Source organism: Tenrec ecaudatus, chromosome 2, assembly GCF_050624435.1.
Source record: "Tenrec ecaudatus isolate mTenEca1 chromosome 2, mTenEca1.hap1, whole genome shotgun sequence".
NCBI lineage: Eukaryota > Metazoa > Chordata > Mammalia > Afrosoricida > Tenrecidae > Tenrec > Tenrec ecaudatus.
In genome coordinates, this window is record NC_134531.1 from 79,631,138 (window position 1) to 79,656,168 (window position 25,031).

A 25,031-nucleotide genomic window follows, 5' to 3' on the forward strand; every position below is an offset into this window, starting at 1 on the left:
CTCCAGCCTTGTTGCGTCCACCAAGGCCACGTTCTCTAACTACTGTTCCTTTTCTTTGTTTCCAAATTTTGCATTTTAATCGCCAATAATTATTGATGCATACTGATTACATGTTTGAACAATTTTAAATTGAAGATGTTGGTAGAATTCTTCAACTTCTACATTGTTACCTTTAGTGGTTGCATAATTTGAATAATAGTCATTGACTTGATTTCCTAGTATGCAGATAGATATTGTCCTATTATAGACAGCATTGTGCTTCAAGATAGACCTGTCATGTCCTGTTTGACGATGAACACAATGCCATTCCTCTTGAACCTGTCAACCATATGGTTGCCTGATTCAAAATGGCCAATACCAGTCCATTTCAACTCACTAACACCTAAGATATTGATCTTTATGCCCCTAATTTCATTTTTGATGACTTCCAACTTTCCTAGGTTGATACTTCTTGCATTCCAAGGTCCAATTATCAATAGATATTTGTAGCTGTTTCTTCTTATTCTGAGTTGTGCCCCATCAGCAAATCAAGGTCCTGAAGGCATCTGTGAGAGGGCAGGTCTTCCTCAGTCATAGTTTCAGCACCTTTTGACCCAAGAAGCTCATCTTCTGGCACCATCTCTGACGTTTTGCTCTTATTTGTGAGATTTTTAGTATCTGACAATGTTTTGATGCTATGCATCAGGTTTCCAGTGGCTAATTTCTACGAAATGGACAGCCTACTGCTCATTCATAGTCTGTTCTTATCCTAGAAGATCTACTGAAATCTGTTCACTTTGGGAGACCCTGCTGGTATTTGAAATACCAGTGACTTAACTTCCAACATCGCAGCAACAAACACAAGACACCACAGTACAACAAACTGACAGCCATTCAAAATTGAAATCTCACTGCCATCAAGTTGATGCCAACCCACGGTGCCCCTTTAGGACACGGTATAACTTCCCTGGTGGGTTTCTGAGACTGTAACTGTTTATGAGAGCAGAGAGATCCTGTCTTTCTCCTGAGGCGCCAATGGTGGTTTTGAACTGCAGATCTTGCAGATTGCAGCACAATTTGTTACCACTATGCTACTATGCTGCCAGGACTCCTAAGAGACAGGCAAGTGGTGGAGTATCCCATGGAAACTATTTTATGTAGACCATGAAAGTTTCTTCAAGGTCCATCATGTTTTTCATACATTCCCTTTTTAATGTTTTTTAAAGGCCGTATGTGTGATGTATCTTTTTTGAGATCCTAAGGAAACAGATCTGAGGGACCGTCTCTGGATCACCATTGTTCTTCAGAATGCTTTTTAACTGGGCAGGGTGTTGTTGGGCTTCTTTGTTTCCAAGTGAGAAGTCATGTTCTCCAAAATCCCGTTAGTCTGTTGTTGGATGGGTTCCTCATTGGCACCAAACTTGCATATTTGGGAGACATGACTGCAGCAGCAGCTATGTTGTCACATTCTTCCTTATAAAGAACATGGCCTCCTTTTGAAAGGAGCTCAGTCGCCCGTCATTTCCTGGTGAAGCATGCAAACCAGCTCTTATAACAACTCTAAGGTATAGATGCTTTCTTTTAGAATGTTTTTTTTTGGTACAATTTTTATATCATCTCAGATAACTCCCTCATCACTCTCTATTTCCTATCTATGGAATGTTCATCTTTTATAAGAAAGATTCAGACAGATTTTGTAACAAGCTGGCTTTGGTTATTACAAACAGCCTTTTAGCTCTTGGCACATACAACAAGCAAAACCACTTCTGATGAAAAGAAAGTTTCTCCCATATGTTTCTGGAAAATAGTACAATTTAAAAAAATTCCTGTACATGTGAAAATAATAAACAATTTATTTTTCTAGTAATTCAAACTCTAACCTGAGGGCCTTTAAAGCGTGGGTTTAAATTCTTACATTGTACTTCTTTCTGAAATATTATTAATTTTTCAGTGAGGTAACTAAGATTTTGCCAAATAGTTCAGTTTATCTCTCTGTCTTTCTCATTTTTATTTGTTGTTGTGAATCGGTAAATATGTCAGTACACTTACTGTAACTCTAGAATGTGCATATGTTGGCACATTTGTCCCTATGGGGGATCAAATAGATGTGAAATTGCAGTTAATTCATGGTATCGCTGGTCATGGGAAACAGGCTGAGTTTGTACCAGTAATATTTGAAAAAGATACTTTTATCCATTAGGGTCAAACTCGATCTTCCGGAAACTTTTTGCTGGACGTGTCACAAGAAGTCAAGCTGAGCCTTCTCCTTTGCTGAGCTGGTCCAGCTTCCTGGGTCAAGAAAAGGCTAGCAGGGAGAAGATTGACTCCGCAATCTCAAGGTAATTAGACTTTTCTCAAAGTTTTGATTATGCTCTTTAGTAAGAACAGGAGGCCTCTTTTATTGGGGCTTGGTCATCTTGCCACTCCTTTAGCCAGGTGTCTTATCTTTCCCTGATGAATTAAATAAAAATTTCCACCAGAACGTATGCTGTGTCCTTCCCAAATTCAGCTTTCAGTAGTAATAGAACAAATAAGTAAAAGGATTTTAAAGAATCCCAAAGCATTTCTAGAGCTGTCCTCTCAAAAGAAAAGTTTAGAAATATAACTGAATTGGAAGTATGCCACCACACGGCCATCTGCCTCCATCCAGTAGCCTGCAAGAGAAAAGATTTATTTCATGTGTTTCCATGTCTGGCCCTATGTAGAAGGATGCTGTTCAACTCTTTAATAGTCTCCTGGCTCGCAGAGAGGTTTTCAATGGACCGGAGGGCAAGGGCTTGCGTATTCAGCATCTGCATAGTTTCCTGGATGCAAACAACTCATGGACTTTCAGGGACGAGGGTTCATTGCAGTTGTGGTGTCCAGATGTGATGCTTCAATGAGGTAAGCTGCCAGTCTGCTCAGAAATCATTACTGTTGTCTGTTGACAAAAACTCAGACCATGTCTTCTAGTTTAAACACAAACCTGGGGAATATTGTAACCTATGCCAGTTATAAGGTGAATCCTCACACAATCATGTAAAAACTTTAGGATACACATATATTTATATATACATATATGGAGAGGAGTCCTGTTGGTGTGGTTGGGTAAGCCTTGGGCTTCTAACACAAGGTTCAAACCCACTAATTTCTCCACAGGAGAAAGATGAGGGCTATCTGCTCCTATGAAGATTTACAGACTTAGAAAACCCATAGGGTTGCTAGGAGTCAAAACTGACTTGATTGCAGGTGATACACACACACACACACACACACACACACACACACACACACACACACACCCCTAGATATCCACAGGAGAGAGATGAAACAAACTGGCTGGCAATAGGTATGGTTTGGGGGATTATAGAAGTACATCCAGAGTGCTCCTTAGAAGCAAGGATAGCAAGACTTAGTCTTACATTCTTTGAACATGGTGTCAGGGAGAGGCCAGTCCGTGGAGAAGGACACCATGCTTGGTAACGCAGTAGGGCAGTGGAAAGGAAGGCCCTCAATGAGAGATGGACACAGCGGCTTCAACAGTAGGTTCAAGCATTGGAACAATGTGCGGATGGCACAGGCCTGGGCTGTGTTTCATTCTATTGTGCGTAGGGTCACTATGGGTCAGAACTGACTCAATGGCACCTGACAACATAAACAGCAACAAGTACCTAAGGGGAGATCTCAAAATGTTTATTGGAAATGCAATAAAAAATAGTGGAATTTTTCTACGGACTTTTGAACTACATATATGTGTGTGCATTTAATGGATGATTGGGGAAACTTTAATCAATGACATTAGTGAAACTTAATATACAAAATGAAATAATGCTGGGTATCACAATAAGTCCCAGGTGGTTCCTCTGTAGTCAGGAGCATTCTCCCAAACAGCCGCATTCTTTTTTTGGTCTGTTTGAAGGTTAGAATAGAAGACTAATTGGCCTCCTACACTGTTTCTCATGCTCACAGCTCAGTTGGAACTTTGATAGGTAGGTCTGTGAGATATCCCATTAAAACAAAAAGATTGTATCCTCCATAATAGATTCTTTACAATGTAGCACATCACAGTCTCTCCTATCACCTCAGGACGAAGGGCTAATCTTTCCTTCCAATTTTGAACTTTGCTTTTGGTAAGTGAGAACATTTTGTCTCTAGATTGCTCCTCTGGTCAGCATGTTCACCACCTGTGGAGAACAGACTTTGTCGGGCTCTGCTGTCGGCCCCATTTCCTGTGGGAGCTGCATGCATCACCAAATAAGGCACTCTGATTCTCATGGAGAAGAGCCAGGAGGTTCAGGGGCAGGTGTCGCTGAGCAGCCTCTGCTTGCCATGGAAAACCGGAGAAAGACAAACCAAAGAAAACAAAACAGTTGATTGCCAATGAAGGCATCATTGTCAAACCTTTCTGAAGAGCCTCAGTTTTCCTTGATATCTCTAATAGAAAACTGGTCAGAATCAGCCAGTTTGTTTCCTGTCCTGTCCAACTCAAATGTTTTGCACATTAAACTACGTAATTGGTCACAGTCACCAGTAAGGAAAATTTAGACACACACAGTCTTCTCCTGTGAACTAGTTTCCCAAATCTACATTTACTTGCTTTGGGGTTCTATATTTCCTTATTCAAATTTTCAAAATATTTCCATTTTAAGAAGTTGGGTGAAAGCACACACACACACACACACACACACACACACACACACACACCGCTTCTTCCTCACTAGGGGAAAATTAAGTTCATGAAACACTGCTTTCCTATTAACTGATATTTGATTCAGAACGGGATGACATGGGTCTTATCTTGTTTTTTTTTTTACATTTTATTAGGGGTTCATACAACTCTTATCACAATCCATACATATACATACATCAATTGTATAAAGCACATCCGCACATTCCCTGCCCCAATCATTCTCAAAGCATTTGCTCTCCACTTAAGCCCTTTGCATCAGGTCCTCTTTTTTTTCCCTCCCTCCCCACTCCCCCCTCCCCCTCCCTCATGTGCCCTTGGTAATTTATACATTGTTATTTTGTCATATCTTGCCTTATCCGGAGTCTCCCTTCCCCCCCTTCTCTGTCGTCCATCCCCCAGGAAGGAGGTCACATGTGGATCCTTGCAATCAGTTCCCCCCTTCCAACCCACTCACCCTCCACTCTCCCAGCATCGCCCCTCACACCCTTGGTCCTGAAGGTATCATCCACCCTGGATTCCCTGTGCCTCCAGCCCCCATATGCACCAGTGTACAACCTCTGCCCTATCCAGTCCTGAAAGGTAGAATTCGGATCATGGTAGTTGCTTCTGAGGTAGATGGCTGCTTGTTCACCTTCAAGCCTTTAAGAACCCAGACACTATCACTTTTGATAGCTGGGCACCATCAGCTTTCTTCACCACATTTGCTTATGTACCCATTTGTCTTCAGCGATCCTATCATGGAGGTGTGCAGCCAATGATATGATTTTTTTGTTCTTTGATGCCTGATAACTGATCCCTTCGGGACCACTTGATCACATAGGCTGGTGTGTTCTTCCATGTGGACTTTGTTGCTTCTGAGCTAGATGGCCGCTTGTTTATCTTCAAGCCTTTAAGACCCCAGTCACTATCTCTTTTGATAGTCGGGCACCATCAGCTTTCTTCACCACATTTACTTGTTCACCCGCTTTGGCTTCAGCAGTTGTGTTGGGAGAATGAGCATCATAGAGTTCCAATTTAATAAAAGAAAGTATTCATGCATTGAGGGAGCGTTTCAGTAGAGGCCCAAGGTCCTTCCGCCACCTTAATACTTAACCTATAAATATAGACACATAGATCTATTTCCCCATCCTCATATATATATTTGCATGCACATGGCTTTGTCTAGATCTCCGTAAATGCCCTTTGACTCCCAGCTCCTTCCTCCATCTCCCTTGACTTTCCTCCTGCCCCACTACCATTCTCCGTCCCCACCTGGGCTACAGCTATACCTCTTCTCTACGCAACCTTACCCTTGATCATTCTCCACCAGGCCTGCCACTCCCCCCTCTCTACCATTTTGGGTCCCATGTTGTTCCCTTGTCCCTGTGTTTGTTAACACCACTTCCTTACCCCCCGGAGCCCCCCACCACAAGTCCCCCCGGAACTGTCGGTCCCGTTGTTTTTCCTCCAGATAGTTCATCCAGCCTGTCCTATTCAGACAGACCTGTGGAGACACTAACATGCACGAAAACAAGACAGAGGGAAACAAAGCAACAGTATACAACCAGACAACAAAACAACAAAAACAAACCACTGACAAAGAAAAAAACAAAACACTTCGCAAAAGAACAGCATGTAGTTAGTTCAAGGATCGTTTGCTGGCCCTTAGGAGCGTTTTCTAGTCCAGTCTGTTGGGGCACCATGCCCTGGCCCCAAAGTCCACTTTCAGAATTCCCGGGGGATCTTGCCACTCCATTCCCTTGCTGTTCCGCTGCACTCCCCCAGTGCTTTGCCTCGGTGTGGTGGGATCATGCCAGGTGCAATTCCCACACTGTGTCTCCGGTGCTGTCCCCTGTATCACCCTTAGTCACTGAGGGACACCATTTCTCATAGTAGGGCCAGCCATGTTGTTCTCTCTGTGGACTGGCTGCTCTACTCTGGAACATCATCCTCATGGCCTGGTGGGCCAGGCTATGTTCCACTCTCTCCTCCTGCCCCTTCATCTGCTCCCGTGTGCTCTGATTAGATATGTCCATCTCCTGGAGCTGCAGAATCAATGTCGTCCTTTGGAACAAATTCTTTTCGGGGGAGGGACAGGAGTCCACTTAATTTATGGTGCTGGGGCCAGCCTCCCAGACCTCTCCACTGGTTCCCTAGTCCACGCCGGGATATTGCATTCACACCTTGCGACACTGGGTTGAAGTCTGCTCCCACTTTCCCTGTGGAGATATAAACAATACCCTCCCCTTGGGTGGATTAGTGCCCCATGCCCCCACTCCCCTTTTCTTCCTTATATTCATCCTTTTGTTTTCCTTTCCCCCCCTCCTCCACCATTGTCTCCCATGTGCATCCCTGGTTTTGGTCTGGTCTCTTCCATACTACACAGTCTTCACCCCACAAATGTTTGTATACAGTAGCTTTTTCCCCTATGCCACTTTTGCTTTTTTCTAAAAATTTTTAATTCTTACCTCAGCGGGCTCATGTTGTACTTGTCCTTTTGTGCCTGACTTACCTCGCTTAGCATGATTTCCTCCAGTTCTTCCCATGCCTCTATGTGCCTCATACTTTCATCACTGCTTTTTAGTGATGCGTAGTACTCCATTGTATGTATATACCACAGTTTTTTAATCTACTCGTCAGTTGATGGAAATTTGGGTTGCTTCCAACTCCTTGCAATTGTGAACTGTGCCGCAATGAACATTGGAGCACAGATGTCTGTCTTGGTTTGTTTCTTGCCTCTTCTGGGTATATGCCCAGTAGGGGGATTGCTGGGTCATATGGTAACTCTATTTCCATCTGTTTTAGGTATCGCCAGATTGATTTCCATAGTGGCTGTATGTACTTACAGTTCCACCAGCAGTGGATAAGAGTTCCTGTCTCCCCACAGCCCCTCCAACATTTGTTGTTTTCTGATTTTTTGAATTGGGCTACCTTTGAGGGTGTCAGGTGGTACCTCATTGTTGTTTTAATTTGCATTTCTCTTATGGCTAAAGATCGGGAACATTTTCTCATATGTTTGTTGGCCATTCGGATTTCTGTCCCTGTAAAATTTCTGTTCAAGTCCTTTGCCCACCTTTCAAGTGGGCTATTGGTTTTTTTCGTTTTGGAAGCTAGCAGAGTATTGTAGATTTTAGTAATAAGCCCTTTGTCTGATGTGTCATTGCTAAAGATGTTTTCCCAGTCTGTGGACTTTCTTATTACTCTCTTGGTGAATTCTTTAGATGTACACAAGTGTTTTATCTTCAGTATATCCCATTTGTCAATTTGTGCCTCCTTTGTGTTTGTGTCCTTCCCTATTTCTGATAGCCTGTGTATTCCCTGCGCCGAAGTTCCCAAGTTGGTCCCAATTCCCTCATTGATGGCCCTAATAGTTTGGGGTTTAACTTCAAGTTCTGTGATCAACCTTGAGTTTATTCTTGTGGATGGAGTGAGATAAGGGTCTTGCTTCATTTTTCTGCATGTTGATATCCATTTTTTTCCAGCACCACTTGTTAAAGAGGGCATCAGCTTCCCATTTGATATTTTTGGGGCCCTTATCAAAGATCAGCTGTGTATATGCTGATGCTTTTATTTCTGGGTTTTCAGTTCTTTTCCATTGGTCTGAGTATCTGTCATTGTACCAATACCATGCAGTTTTGAGAACTGTGGCTGTGTAGTATGTGCCAAAGTCAGGTAAAGCAAGCCCTCCCACGGTGTCCTTCTTCTTGAGGAGTTCCCTGCTAATTCTGGGCTTCTTCCCTCTCCATATGAAGTTGGTAATCAGTTTTTCCATTTCTTTGAAGAAAGATGATGGTAGTTGTATAGGGATGGCATTAAACTTATATAGTGCTTTTGGCAGAACTGACATCTTAACTATATTAAGTCTCCCAATCCAAGAGCATGGAATATTCTTCCATTTGTTGAGGTCGTAATAGTGTTCTATTTTTTTCTCTATATAGATCTTTTGTTTTTTCAGTCAGGTGTTTCCCTAGATATTTCAATTTGTGTTTGGCTATTGTGAAGGGTACCACCTTTTTAATCTCTTCTTCTGTGGTCTTATCTGATGTGTATAACAGTCCGATGGACTTCTGTTTGTTGATCTTGTATCCTGCCACTCTGTCAAACTCCTCTATTGCTTCCAGAACTCCCCTTGTGGAACTTTTGGGATTTTCCATATATAAAATCATATCATCTGAAAATAATGATAGTTTCACCTCTTCCTTCCCCAGACGAATACCTTTGATGTCACTTCTTTGCCTTATGCTGTTAGCTAAAACCTCCAGCACGATATTAAATAGGAGTGGGGACAAGGGGCATCCTTGTCTGATCCCCTTTTTCAGTGGGATCGTGTTAGTCTTTTCTCCATTGAATACCACTTTGGCTGTTGGTTTTTCATATATAGCTTGTATTGTCTTGAGGAGCTTTCCTTCCATTCCTATCTTCGCTAGTGTCTTAAACAGGAATTGGTGTTGGATGTTGTTGAATGCTTTTTCAGCATCTATTGATATTATCATGTGATTCTTATACTTTTTCATGTCAATGTGATGAATAATACTAATGGTCTTTCGTATGTTGAACCATCCCTGAATCCCTGGTATGAATCCCACTTGGTCATGGTGAATTATTTGTTTTATATACTTTTGTATTCTGTTGACTAGTATTTTGTGAAGGATTTTTGTATCAATGTTCATTAGGGATATTTGTCTGTATTTCTCGATTCTTGTGGGATCCTTGCCCCGTTTGGGTATCAGAGTTATACTAGCTTCATAGAAGGAGTTCGGGAGTTTGCCATCTTTTTCTATGTTCTGGAAAAGTTTGTGTAGGATTGGTATTAGTTCTTCCCCGAATGCTTGGTAGAATTCTCCAGTGTAGCCATCTGGTCCAGGGGATTTTTTTGTTGGTAATTCCTTGATAACCTTTTCTATTTCTTCTATTGCTATGGGTCTGTTGAGATTCTTGATGTCCACCGAGGATACAAATCCTGCTAAAATGAAGCATGTACACTGGTACAGATAAGAGCTCTGAACACACATAATCCATGACAGATAAACCCCTCAGGAACAGTGGTAATGGGAGTAGTGATATCATGAGGATATGGGGAAGGTGGGGGGAGAAGGGGGAGAAACAGGGACCTGACTACAATGATGGATGAATTACTCCCACCCCACCCCCAACAGGGATGAACAACAGAAATGTGGGCAGTGAAGGGAGACAGCAGATGGTGTAAGATATGAAAATAATAATAAGGTATAATTTATCAAGGTTTCACCAGGATGGGAGGATGGGGGAGGGAGGGATACAAGAGGAGCTAATACCAAGGGTTCAAGCAGAAAGGAGATATTTTGAAAATGATGATGGCAACACATGTAAAAATATGCTTGATACAATTGATGTAAGGATTGCTATACAAACTGTAAAAGCCCCCAATAAAATTGACCCATCCCCAGAAGAATGCACTACAGGGGACAACACTGAACCTACAGCCCTGGGAGAGGGACGGGTCTGCTCAGAACACAGGAGCAAACTAATAGGGAAGGAGAGAGTAAGAGAGAGTGGACCGCATCCTGGCCCACCAAGCCCCGAGGATGATATTCCTGTTTGAACCAGCCAATGCACAGAGAGGACTGTAGGGCCAGCCCACCATGAGACATGATGTCCCCATAGTCCTATGGGGGAAAATGCTGGAGACAGTTTAGGAATTGTGCCTGGTCTGACCCCACCACCTCAGGGCAAAACATGAATGCAGAGCAGCAACGGGAGCAAAGCAAGAAGTCCCCGAGGAATCCCAAAACTAGACTTTAGGGGCAGGGCTTGACACCTCATCAGACTTGATCGGAAAACATTCATAAAGGTCATCAGAGAGACGTAGACCTATTTATAGGCTTTTCTTTTCTTCATTGATTTTGTTTTTTCATGTCTATATAAGATAGGCAGGATAAAAAATCCCAAGGAGAAAACCACAGGACCCTGGTTCTGGGAAGACATGGGAGAGGGGGAGATGGGGGAAATGTAGCGGGGATCCAACAAACCCGGGACATTTAAAAAGGTATAAATACAGGCACATACATATGTAAATGAATTTATAAATATAATAGATATTTGTACATATATCATATGTTAAATATTAAGGTAGCAAACGGACATTGACCCTCTACTCAAGGGTGAAGGGAGACAGCAGATGGTGTAACATGTGAAAATAATAATAGTTTATAAATGATCAAGGGTTCATGAGTGAGGGAAGGTGCAGGAGGAAGGAAAACTATGAGAAGCTGATATCAAGGGTCCAAGTAGAAAGAAAATGTTTTGGAAAGGATGGTGACAGCATATGTACAGTATGCTTGATACAATGGATGTATGGATTCCTGTAAGAGCCCCCAATAAAATTATTAACAATAAAACAAAAAGACAGAAAGCATATATGCACTGTCTAGCATTACTACATTTTGCCATTTAGATATAAACATATATTCAGATAATTCATCAAATCCATTCTTTCATGCATTCAATTGGCCATTTATTTAATAGGTACTGAACACCTACTATGAAAGAGGTTTTAAAAAGTTTGTGGAAAAATGGAATTGAAAGATAATGAAATATCCCACACAATGTTTTGATGCCCGCTAATATATGCCAGATACTCTGGTAGGTGCTGGAGATACACGCTTGAGAAAATGCAGATTCAGGTCTTGTTTAGGGCCAGCAGTATGACGAGTAACATTTACTGAATATTGCAAGTCCTAGAGAAGCGAGCAGAAAGATTAAACGTGAGGTTTATGTGAACCACGATGAAGAGTGAATGTTATGTGCGGGGAAAACGGGTCTTACATCCTGAACCATGATCCTCAAGGTCTCAGAGAATTTTCAGATATGAACTATTGAAATGGTGAAAGTGAGAAGTGTCTGAAAGCGCTAAGTAAATAGAAGAAAGAACTAAGTAAGTCGAAGAATTAAGTGTGGGCATAAAGAGGAACTCTTGGACTATTATGGACCTTAATTTAAAGTGCTTTAAACATAAAACAGGAGATATGTACTCTAAAGACAATAAGCATGCTGAAAAGGAGAATGGACAATAACCTTTAAGGCTTAGAGAAATATTACTTCAGGAGAGAACTCTAACTTAGGCACCAATGTTGGGTCTCAGCAAATCCAGCACATAGCCCTGAGTCAGAGAGCCTCCCTGCCACTAGATCTGAAATCATTGGTCCCAGATCTCTAGATTGAATGCTGGGATATATCGAGAGCCTTGTAGTCTGATCACTTTGTTCTCTTAGTCTGGGGTTCTGAAGGGCCACTGAGGCGGCCATTTCCACCACAAATGGAGAGTTTTCATGAAGAGTCTGGGATAAACGAGCTGCAGTATGGCAGCCTGCCGTGTGACTGACACAGCATGCCCTACACAAGTTTAGGAGAATTGAGAAACAGATGCAATAGGTCACATACACTTTGGTTCTATGGCTCTGTGGTCATTTGAAACAGGCACTGAGTTCTTGTTTTACTTATTCTATATGTATTTAATAACTAGCAGAAATGAATCGGCTGGAAAGTAGAGTTTATTACCTGGTGCTGCAAGGGTTAAGTGCTTGCCTAATAACCCACGACTGGTCATTTGAACCTGTCCAGCTGCTCCTTGGGATAAAGAACTGGTGATCTGCCCCATAAAGTCGACAGTCTAGGACACCACATGGGGCAAGCATATGTTGTCCTGTTGGGTCCCCGCGAGTCAGGATGGAACAACATTTTGCTCCCAGAAACAACATTTTGCTCCCTGAAATGAGCACTGATGACACACAAGGTTGGCGATTCACCCCTGTCCAGCCCATCCATGGAAGAAAACTCTGGAACAGAGTGCTAGTCAAATAAGGAAACCTAAAAACCAGCTACTGAATGAATGCTTACTCAGAGCAGCCCTAGGGGACAGAGAGGAGCTCCCCACAGTTAGTCCCAAGACGGCAAACCTTTCTGGGAGCAGATGACCACATTGCTCCTCCCTGGCCCCCAGCCCCACCCCTGGGTTCACATCTCTCAATTAGTCGCTGAGTGCTTTAACCACTACATTACCAGCTGAGAAAATCCGACAGAGCACTTTCCCTCTGTCACATGGGGTTACTATGAATTGACACAGGTCTGATGGCATCTAGAGGCCTGATAGAATTATAGAAAAAAATCCCCAACCCTTTTTTTTTAAGTTCCAAGGAGTTTGTACTTCTGTCAGTTTATTTAAAAAATAGATAGAAAAAATGGACAATTTCTTAACATTAAGAATTTTTATTGACCAGCACTTACATATAGAGATCAGTATGTGCCAGACATTTTTCTAATTACTCTGTGGATATTAACTTCTCTGCATGAAATGACTTCATGGTCGGAAGGACATGACTGAAGGACTTTCACAGGAAGCGATTCTTGGACCGAGGGAATACAAGTGGTTGGGTAGGAACCGTGGTCATAGGGAAGCTTAGAAATAAACTGTGAGCTATGATGCTTTATGTCTGGAAGCCACTCTATGCAAAATCGTCAAACGGGAACCGTTTCTCCTGTCTCCTTTCATGCCGTCAGCTGCCAACTGGACCTTAGGTTGCATTTCGCTCCTCAACTCTCTCACTCTAGTTTCCTGTTTGAATCTATCTACCTGTGACTTCTAAAACACTGGGGCGAGCTGTGGTCCGACGCCAGTAGTGGATGCCAGGAAGGACAGTGAGTTGTCTAGGGGGCAGTTAGTGTGTATGTTGACAGGGCAGCCAGTCACTCTCCTCACACGGAGCTTCTGTCTTCCAGAAGTGGGAGACAGGGTGAATTCCCCCGGCCTGTGTGGCAGTCAGGGTCACGCTGACTGTAAGTAACCTAAATCAGGGTCTTGGGAGAATTTTGATGAGGAATGGGGTTTGCAGGGACTTGTATTTGATCACAGGGGTGTAAAGCGGAAGTCCCAAACCTGTGGTTCCTTCCTCATCAGAACAGACATTCTGTTGAGCGGCGGCGCCAACCTGATCCCTTTCCAACTTAGTGTTATTCTTAGACGAGCGAGCTAACAACCACTGCTGAATATTTCACAAGCAGCCCGGCTAAGAATAGTGTTTTATTTCTAGAGCTTGGGCACAAGAAACAACACCCTGTTGGGGCCAGATAAGCTGAACTCTTCAAGGGCTCTGTCCAAATGAGAGCCGGCGAGAATTCAGATCGAGTGTGAGGTGAGCAGAACGCGCTACAGCAGTGGTTCCCCACCTTCCTCAGGCCGCGACCCTTCAGTGCACTTCCTCAGGTTGTGGTGACCCCAACCGCAAAATTATGTTCGTTGCTACTTCATCACTGCCATTTTGCTACTGTGATGATTCCAGCGCCCCTGAGAACCGCCGCCCGACGGGATCCGTCAGAAGACCGCCAGGGATGCCTTCGGCCCTGCCGGATGCTAACGTGTTTGCTGGAGAGTCTGCCAATGACCCCTCTGAGAATCAAAATAAAGTTTCACCTGTGGAATCTCGGTGGTTAGTACTCTCTAATGTTTCTCCCACCTGTGTGACAGCAGTTTGTCAGAAAGCTGAAACTCTCGCGCGCGTCTTTCATATCGAAAGGCAGACCGATTCTTTTAGTGACTCCGTTCAGAAGGACTTGTTACTGGTTTTCCAGAGCTACCATTGCCGTGGCCTTTAATCCCAAGGACCCCGAGAGAGTAAGATGGGTTGCTGTTATTAGTTGCCACCAAGCCAGCTCGGACTCGTGTAGAACAAATGAAGTGTTGCCTGGCCCCGTGTCGTCTTCAGGACAATTCACGCGTTCAGATACATTGTTCCAGCTCTTGGGTCAAGGCTTCACCTTGGGAGTTTCCATCGTTCTCACTGACCCTGTGACTTCACCAGCCACGCGCGAGTTCTCATCCCATTTGGTGACTAAGAATCGCAACAAGTCTTTGGACTTCAGCGTTCCACTGCCTTTGCCCACAGCACGGTCTTTGAGGCACAATCCCGAATGTTCCTCACTGCTAAAAAAATACCATTTCTATACAGCTTTCATGTGAGTCACTGGGAACCACAAGACCATTACCACAGTATTCGTGTCTGAGGTACTAAGAGCGTCCTTCGGCACCGCTGCCTGTGGTGAATATAGATGGCTTGCCTGCGGACGGACATATGCTCTTTTTCTCCCCCCTAAACTATTCACTCTGAGTTCGAATATGCTTTCTTCTTTGGCATCCATGAAATGTCATTGGCCGCAGGGCCACCCTCCAGAAACACCGCTGCAGTGCCAACCCCAGGCTCTGGCCGGAGAGAGATTTAAGTTAATGCTCTGAAGGAAATCATTCCACATGTCTTTAGTAAAATTTGGTAACATCCATTCTAGGGAGAAGTGTGCAATGCTTGAAACTTTTTTGATGCTTCTTAAACAATAAAGAAATAAAATACAAATAAAACCAAAAATCCCAACAAGAACCAAGCCCTCCGTCCCCCACTAAACAACCCTTGACTGAGTAATCAATGAGAATTCAGTTTTCATCTGACTCTATCCCGCCTTTTCATTCTTTGACTTCAGGTTATGTAAGTTCAGAAAAGCTTCTCATTCTCTCCAGAGTCTGCAGCGGAGCAGGCTTCCCGGGAAGGGGCAGCTCCTAATGATTCCCAAGCTTTTGAAGTTTGTATTTTCATTTGGCCATCATTTGCTTCTTCCTTTATGGAACCGATTAAACCTAACAAATGACGAAACATGAACTCAAATAGTTTGGGAATAGTGTGGGCAGTTGAAAATGTGTTTGAAATTCATTGTGGAAACTGGAAAAAAATGTTTAGAAATCTACATTAATTAGCTGCTTTTTTTTGTTTTACACTTTCCTGCATCTAAAATCCTTTTCCATTTCATTCCACAAGAAGAAACCCTAAAATAACCCCTTCTAGTTTGTCTCTTGTACTTCTTTTGGCTCTCTCCTATATTTTCCATCTTACTTCTGAATCTCAAGGGTACAACCCAATGATAAAGCCTTAGAGTTCTATTTTTTATAAATACTGAAGTGCTTCAAACTTGCAATTGCAAGATATTCCTTTTTTCTCTCTTTCTTTTATCCGTTCCTCTCTCCTTCCCTCTATCCATTAAAAAAAAATTTCTTCCTTCCCTCCTTTTCTTCTTCCAGTCCTTTGTGCACATAGACTGTGATACAAAGTTCTTAGGACAGTTTGTTACAGGTTGGTAGTGACTAACCCGATCTTTTCTAGAAGATATAGAAATGAAAAATCAGGCTGGATCCAAAAATGATATGGGGAGCCCCCTAAATACGTTCTTTTTCATTGCATTTTCAAAGATTTAGATGTAGTTAGAGAAATGTCATAGATATGAAGCCCAGAGAGAAACAGACTCGGGACAGCGCTGATGCTGTTCCTGGTCCTCAGGAGTCTGCAAACGCTATGGCACTGCGTTGATACTCTCATCCAGATTGACTTGAATGGAGTCGACCACTCCACTAGGTCTGGCATATGGCAGCCTTATTCCTCCTCTATTAAGAAACTTGATTTTCTTTCGTTCAAAGCCATGACTGCTGTGCATAGTGGATGACTGGATCCACACCAACATAAAACTTATTTTTCCCCTGAATATTTTTCCCCATTGAATTTTTGCACACTGATATTTCAGGTGGGTCTTCTCTGTGTGCACAAATAATGATGTAACAAGATTACAGATTTTAAACTCACCTGAGTGTCCTTAGAAGTTTGCTCCTTTGGCTTTCCAATGACTGATTTCTCTGAAGTAGATGGCCAGACCTTTCTTCTGAGGTGCCTCTGCATTAATTTGCATCTGCTGCTGAGTGCATTAAATATATATATATATTTCAATCAAGAAGAGAAAGGGCTTTTGCCCCCAGACTGAACCTAACCTGATTGTCTTTCAAGATGTTCAGTTTTATTTTGTCAAGGAGATCCCTTTAGAACTGATCGACCAAAACAGAAGGATTAGCAAATTTGTGGTTCAAAGCATCTATTGCTTTTTCGCTGTTGCTTGCTTTCTTATCATTTTGAACCTATTTAACCAAACAGATTAGTAAAATGAAAACAAAACCAACCAGCCAACCAACCAAACAAACAAATGAATGCAATTACTGTGGAGTTGGAGCCCGTTCCTGTAGCTCCATGTGTACCCCTGTAGAAGTGTGCTCAGCTCAATAAGGGTTTCAATGACTGATTTCTTGGGAGCAGATGGCCAGACCTTTCATCTGAGGCACCTCTGGGAAAACTTGCATTTGCAGCCGAGCAAATTAACCAACTGCAGCAGTCAGAGACTTTGACTCTACGTGTCCTCTTCTTCTTGGATTTTATACCAACTGGACAAAGGGTTATAGAATCTTACTGTTGGGCTAAAAATGTTATATTTAAGCTCTGCTTGTTGTTATCTGCAAATGTGCTCCATTCCCATTAGCTTTCCCTATTCCTTCTTATGTCATGAACCTAATGATTTTCATACTTTCTTTCATCTCTATGAGAATCTGGATATGTGCACCCCATGGGGCTTGTCAGCTCAGGCCACCTGCTGTAAAGCCAAGTCCTGCTGACCAGACCCATCTGCGTGCTTTGATGTGACTTTGCAGCCACAGCTCTATCCTTTGAAGCTGTCAGCCCTGTCCCAGAGCTGGGCATGTTTTATGATTCTGAATGTGAAGAACTTGAAGGGGTCCCAAGTTTGAAGATTATGTAATTAGTCATTTTCTTACCAGATCCAGAGCTGAGGTGGTGTGCTGTGATTTCCTGGCTTTCTTGAGTAGAAAGACTAGTGAATCCAACTGTGGCCAAGAGAAGGCATGCCTGTATTCCCAGGAAATCTGTCCAGCTTCCTCTGGGATTACTGACTGGCTGATGTCACCACTGTTCAGTGTGCACTCTGGGAACTGACAAGGCCACCCATCCCAAGAAGGGGTAACATGCAGGACACAGGGAGAGATCAGTTTAAATGTTTCTTATCTCCACTGGCCATCAGCATGTATAAAAAACCAAACTCACTGCCAATGAGTCCATGCCAACTCACTGTGGCCCTTTAGGAAAAGGTAGACCTGTTCCTGTGAGTAACCGAGGCTGTAACTCATTATAGGCATCAAAGCCCGATTCTTCTCCCATGGAGTGGCTGGTGGTTTGGAACTACTGACCTTGCAGATTGCAACCCAAGGTGTGACCCCTATACACCAGGGCTCCATCAAGGCGTTTATAAAAGTTTATTACATTCCCGAACGTAGTCTCTGCTTACAGTTAGTCCGTGCTTATATTTTACAGGGCTTAAAGATGATCTACACTTGACCATGTTCTTCTGGTTCAGTTTTTAAATCTCAAATGTGATCAATGCGAGGGCCTCACTTTATTTAATCAAATGTTTGCTTTATACTCCGAGGCTTTATACTCAGAGGAGAAGGGAAGGGCCATTAGCACAAGGGAAAGGAACCTGCTTTGTAGCTCTGCTGTCCATTCCGAAATCTGGAGATGCAGGGGCCCGGGGGAGGGCGTGTGCCCTGTTGACCTGCGGGCAGCACGCTTCCCGGGAAGGAATGGCATGCACTGAGACCTCACCGAGGCTGGCTGTACCGCACAGTTTGCATTCGTTTGGGAAACAAAACATGTGACTTGTCAGAAACATTTTCTTTCAATTTTTTTAGCCATGTGCCTTAGGAGGGAAATTTAATCCATATGTGTCGAAGATTCATTTACACTTAAGTCATTGAAGCATTGTTCAGGGCTTTTCATGTCCAAATAGTCTTTTGCCTTCTTTTCCCAGCAGCTCTAAGTCCTTAGCCAAGGGCAAACCCAGTCTGTGGCACTGGCGCATTCAGAGCTTCTCCTTGTGTCTCGCATCCTTGTCTCCATCAGAGGCAGCAGCCCCTTTGCAGTCAGCACTTCCTTGCCCCCGTTTCTGAGTGTCTCTGAGGAGCTCTGCTCTGGAAGGGCAAAATATGATATGGCATGATTTACACGTGTGGCCCCGATCTGGGCCTTTTCCCCCCTCTAACTTGGCAGGAGGGACAGGATATATTTTACTTTCATCTACCTCTGCTTCACTCAGTCACTGTGTGGCGCAAACTGCAGACCAGTTCACCTGGTCAGTGGGGACCCAAAGGAAGAATCTTTTCTTCGTTGAACAGCTTTGAGGCCAAAGCATTGACAAGCACGAGAGCTCTGAGAAGAGGTATTACATTTTTCTTCTTGCCAAGACAAGAGCTAGCCCCGCCACAGGCGCCTTTGCTTTTACCAGCAGCGCTTCCTCCTCCACCGCGCCGACAAACTCCCTTCTTCTTCCACCAGACTAGCACAGGGCATTGGTGGGTTTGGAGGAGCTGTAAGGCCAAGTGATGAGTCAGGAGTCTGTTCCTGGAAGGAATCCCAGTGTCCCTCCCTGCTGGTTTCCTTGGCAGTTAACATCAGCTCCTTGCCTTTGGAATCTCTGTTCTGAATCAGTACTTGATCCCGCTGGCCATGGCGGAAAACGTTCAGATAAATGACGTCTAAGAGAGTTGTCACTGAGAAGATGTACCCTACTAGGACTGATGACAGAAGGAGGCAGGGTTTTGTACCTGTCGATTCGGTGTCCCCAGTGCTTAGGGCAGTGCCTGGTATGCAACAAGCGTTCGAGTAAAGTAGGCTCAATAAACGTGGTATCGTTACACCTGGGGAGTGCCATGCTAAGCCCAAAAGGCTGAGCTCCTGACCATGACATCTCAGCCATAGACCTGATCTCAACAAGCACTATGCTCATGTGTTTTTTCATGGTTTCAAACCAAAAACCCAGGCGTGATCATTAAGACTGTGTCAACTTGACTGGGAAAGGATTCTCATGAGTTTGACAGTTAAACTGTAATCATCCTTCATCATGAACTCTGATACAATGTAATTGCTTCCGTGATAAGATCTGTTATGCGCAGTCAATTGAATTAAAAGGCATTTGTTTCCATGGGGGGTGTGGTCTGTTTCCAATGTAGCTGGATGCATTGGCAAAATTTGTTTGCTTTTTTCTGGGTTTCTGCATCGGGCTCATCATCGGGCCTCCAGTTCCATGGGGTTGTGCTTGCTATTACTTGCTGATCTGGAATCATCAGCAGTCTGCCACCTCACTTGCTGACCTTCGATTTATTAATTTCTGCAGCCAGAAGCAATCGTATGTTGGGTTCACGAACCCCTACAATTAATGAGCCAGAAGAAGGCTCCAGCCTGACATCTGATCCACAGACTTGGAATTTAGTTGTTTCTACAACCATGTGTGAGTCATTTCCTTGAGATAAATCTCTTTGTGTATATACAAATATATGCATCACGGATTTCGCTTCTCTAGAGAACCCAGCCCAAGAGACTCTGTCTGGCCATACACCAGCTAATAGGAGACTAGGGAGCAATGATTTTGAATGGAAATCTTCACTAGTCTGCAATTCCTTCAGGTAGGAAAAACCAACCTTATACAGGGTGAAGCTGACCTGTCCTACTGTGGGGGCTGTGGTTGTGTTGGAGTGATGTATGGGGCCATCACTTATTGACTGGAAGATTTGGGCTCTTCTCTCTTGTCTGAAGTTCTCCCCTTATTTATGTGAAAGCTAGACAAATTCAGGTGTCCTCTACCTTTCATTGTCTGTGTTACCTTTCCTGAAGATTTCAGACTTCAGGTATTTGGACAAGATTTATAGGTACACATCTAAATATGCTTAATGGTGTTTTTGCTACAGGACTGGAAATCCATGTAAGCTCATTTAGCCATTGCAAATGTAGATCTCTTTTGATTACTATTGGTCACTTCCCACAGTCGAACATAGTTGCAACTAGAAAACACCTTCCCTACATCTGAGTCACCAGGTGTTAGGTCCCAGGGAAGGCAAGTCTATTCTACAAGTCGTATGGCATGCATCAGTCAGTAGCCCTGCAATCTAGTCCTACACAATTTGATGACGGCTTTGCTCTTTTTAGACACTCAGGCAGATACCTTATGTGAACAGCTACTTCAAGGCAGAAAGAACAGCATTCTTGTAAGGAATAGAAATTGTCCTAGTTTAAGAAATCTGCAAAGCCCTCCACAACTGGCAGGAGCCTGAACCAACTTGGGCTTCAGACATTGAAGGTAAGCTCGACAAATTTTTATACCTTGTTCTTGCCAAGGTTGAGAAACTTGAACATTCATTTTATGATTGCATATGTAGAACAACTCTTCTTTCACCAATGAAAACTTAGCTAACATCTTTAATGCTAATTGCATCTTCTAGAGCAGATTCAGAAAGCAACATTTGAAGTTGCTTGCAGAAGGCTTGCTTTCCCATGAGAATTCCTGGCTAAGGTCTTTTAAATGCTAGCTAATTGTTCCTAGGGTCTTTGGATTAAGTTAATGTTCACACACACACATACACATACACCACTCTGTTTAAATAGGAGAGTTTTTAGGAAATGAAAGACACTAGAATAGAGCATTGTGAGCTAGTTTCTCTGAAGCTATCCCTAACAATACGATGAGGCCTGGTGTGTCTAAAGATTTCAAATATCAAACCGAAAGAACTTGAACCAGATTTGAAGGTCTTGCATGGTTCTTCTAACTCAATGTACGACATGATCTCATGCATATGCTGCTGTTAATGTGCTTGTTTTAGATCGACAATGGCAATCCAGTATTACTTTTCAAAGTGAAAAATAATATACAAAAGTCATAATTTATTATTCACTCCATGTTTAACTAGTGACATAAAACCAAACTCACTGCCATATATTTTTAAAATTAATCATTCAAAAACATTAAACATTATTTAACGTGTCACATTTGTGATGTTGGAATTGTATTTTCTTCACAGGAAAGCAATTGGTTATCTGACTCACTCCAGCATAGCAATTGCATTTGTAAAGGCTATGTTAATCATAACCTCATAGTAGAAGATTGTTTCTTCGGCACTAAGTACATAGTTAAGGAGCCCCGGTGGCATAGCGGTCACTCGCTGGGCTGCTACATGCACGGTCAGCAATTTGAAACCACTGACTCTTCCTTGGGAGAAAGAGGGGGCTTTCTATTCCCTTAAAGAGTTACGGTCTCGGGAACACACAGGGGCAGTTCCACCCTGCCGTACAGGGTCATAATGAGTTGGCATCAACTTGATTGCAGTGAGTTTTATACACACACATACATACACCTGCCGCCTTTCTTTATTCCTGTTGTTTTTGTCTCGTGGGATCCTCATAATAGGTCACTCTGAGGATCAAGATTCTCCTACCTGTTCTAGTCCCGTCCAGATATCAACTCAAAGCTAAACCTAACAGTATAGATTCGAACTTCAGACAGTGATTTACTAAGAACACAAACCCAGTAAGACTATTTACTCAGCGAAATCCCTTCATCATCATTTTCCAGAAACTCCAGCAGTATTTTTCAGTCTGTAGGTAGGGCCCCCTCAGTGAGTCAGAGATACTGTTTGGTCAAGTATGACCAGCGTTTTAGAGAAAATCAAATCGTTTAGGCTAAACCTCACTGCCCTCATGTTGATGCTGATACCCAGGCCCCTACAGGACAGAGTAGAATTGGCCCCGGGGGTTTCCAAGACTGCGATTCTTTAAGGGAGTAGAAAGCCCTGTCTGTCTCCCTCAGAGTAGCTACTGGTTTTGAACTGCTGACCTTCCAGACCTTCCAGATAGCCGTCCAACACATAAGCACTGTGCTACCAGGGCTCCTGGCTTAGGACAGGCAAGAGTGGAAACAGTGAGAGGAAGTGACGTTTACAAAGCTTTTCCCTCAGTGACATATTTAGTTACGCGCAGCTGTGCACGTATGTGAGGGGGCAGAGTGCCTATGATACATATGTGTGTGTGTGTACACACACAGTTTCCATGGTGGTTTAGTGGTTATGAGTTGGGCTGTGATCTCATGGTCGGCAGTTCGAAACCACCAGCAGTTCTGCAGGAGAAAGTCTGGGCTTTCTACTCTTGTGAACAGTTACAGTCTCAGAGACCCACAGGGGGTCGCTATGAATCAACCTTGCCTCAAGGCAGTGAGTTTGTTGATGGAAGAAATGTAAAACCATTGATCTAAAGAACTCACAATTTGCTGTTGGTTTACTTTGGGGACCTGAGGAGGATAAATGCAATCCCCAGGGAACCTAGGGCTATCCCCTTTATAAATGAGGACAGGGCATGTTCCATTACAATTTACTCAGATTTTACACTCTGCTCACTAATACACTGGCATGTGTCTTATTAGAATATCAAGGTTTAAAATGCTTACCTTCGAACATTTCCTTTAATCCTGAGACTTCGCATCCTCCTGGGGAGTCAATCTCTGGTCCAGGACGCCCTGGTGGCGCACTGATGAAGGAGCCTGGCCGCTACTGGAAACACTGGCGGTTTAAAGCCATTCAGTGGAACCAAGGGTGGACGACCTGGAGACCTACTCCCAGAAATATTACACCACCTGCAAGGGAAGCAGTGGGCAACGCACCGGGAGAGAGACAGGGTACTTCCTTGTACCTCCATAAGCAGTAGCAGTCTTGGAACTCACGGGCAGTTCCACCCTGATCTACACCATTGCCATGAATTGACATGGATTTACTGGCAGTGAGTTTGGTTTGTTTTTGTTTTTAAATAGGGTAGTTGTACTGGGACACTATGAGTACCCGAACATCCCACAGGTATCTTAACATAAGAAGCGTCTCCGAAGCCAGATGTAAGTGTTCAAGGCGTCGTGTTTGGCTTAGCAGCGGTTTCACCTCTGTCTGTGACCTTCCTGTTTCCCAATGTTCCTTGCCTGGTACTTGGACTCCAGCAATACCTTGCTGCCTTGGTACCCACCTTTCTTTGTCCCTTCAATGTTGTCACTTCCCGCCAGGACCCCTTTCCTCCGGCTCTGGTTTCTGAGAGAAGTGTTCTTAAGGAACCAACCTCTCATCGGCGCCTCTCCCATATGAACCTGGGGGTCGACCTTCCAGCCCATGAGTCAGTCTTTGGAGGCGCCCAGGCAGCCTCCCTGCTCCTCCTCAAACCTGCATCAGGGGAGACGAAGCATACTATCATTTCTTCAGGTCTGGTTCCTGATCTCCTGGCTCGCAGCCTGGTGCAATCTAACATTTATTTGCCAGTGTGTTATTGTGTAACGTTAATTTGTGTTTTTCTTGCTTCATGTTTTCCTTTCCTCATGTAAGCAGGTGGCTGGCAGGCCCTTTGGAATCTTTCCCTCTGCGAGGAAAATGTAAACTGCTGAAAGTGAAGTCTTCTTGCCCTTTGCCAAGTGCTTGTACGAAGTGTCCCGTCTCATTATGTGAGGCGTCCTGGCTAGGACAGAGAGGTGGGGCCATGGGAAATACAGAAAGAGAAGAGAGAGACTTCAAAGAGAAGAAGAGGGTAAAGATTGTTAACATCAGAAGCAGAACAACCTCAGAAATGGCCACGTGGTGTGCTGAAGGGGGCTGGACTCTTGGCACAGGGTCACCAGCCTTGCCCAGCAGAGGTAAGGAGGTGTCGGAGCTACTTTCTGCAGGACTCCCACAGGCTGAGACAGTAGACTGCTCAGTGGAAAGGAAATGAGCACAGCGGCTCCCCATAGATGAAGAAAGTGTTCTTGAAGTCCTGGGGCTGTGGAAGGTCTTACTCAGTTCCAGGTGGCAGGGAACCCCGATACTGACTGTGGTTGTATTTCCAGGGGGCTTCAGTTGGATTTCTGGGTGATGCAAATGGTCAAAATGCCCAGCTGCTGAAAGGGGAATGGGTTAGTCCACACAGAGGCACATCAAAACAAAGGCATGCCAACGCGCTTCTGAAGAACCAACCACTGAAAATGTGATTGAGCTCAGTTGTACTCTGCCTCAAACACTGGGTCATCGTGTCTTGGAACTTACTTGATGGTAGAGTTTTCTGAGTTAAATTCATGTTTATTTAAAGAAAATGGAAACATTGATCCTTCTTACCCACCAGGATGTCTGGACTAAAATTCATTTTTGTTACATGATCTTTTTTTGGTTTTGGCTTTGTGTCATCCCCCTCCCCCAACACCTAAATCTATAAATAGGTAGCATTTTTACAAGTCATTGCTATGCACATGGGGAAGGACAGCCAGGATGCTCTTAAGTGGTAAAGATGATCTATTAATCTGGGAAGCTTGTTTCTACCACTGTCATAAATATTATTGAAATTTTTGTCTTATCACCAACCCCTATTGTTTGTATAAATAGTGTAAGAGTGTAATCTGTACAAGTAATTATTAATTCATTTATTGCATTTTGTAGCCAGTCTATACTATGTTTTCCTCAACTATATTTTAAATTTGACACCATTGGCTGAATTAAAGACACTATTAATATAATTACCTTATGCTCCAGGGAGAGGGGAGACAATGTTTCCTAACATAAAAAGACAATGGTGTCTCTAAGGTGATTATATATATATATATATATGGTATATATCATATACATATGAATGGATCTGGGGATCACATTGAATTCTAGCCTCAGTCTAAGAATAATTCA

The 25,031-nt window shown here is 43.4% G+C and overlaps 1 long non-coding RNA gene across 3 annotated transcripts; it reads left to right on the forward strand.

Annotated features, from left to right (window-relative positions):
- Positions 1–1,459: 1,459 nt before the first annotated feature.
- Positions 1,460–24,783, forward strand: LOC142439128 (uncharacterized). 3 transcript variants are annotated; one of them, XR_012782835.1, is made up of 6 exons: positions 1,460–1,544; positions 2,180–2,318; positions 19,703–19,991; positions 20,512–20,662; positions 23,159–23,236; positions 23,715–24,783. It is a non-coding gene; the product is annotated as an uncharacterized LOC142439128 (long non-coding RNA). The 3 variants fall into 3 exon arrangements; XR_012782834.1 differs by having other exon boundaries at positions 23,159–24,783; XR_012782836.1 differs by having other exon boundaries at positions 19,703–19,816; positions 23,159–24,783.
- Positions 24,784–25,031: the final 248 nt, after the last annotated feature.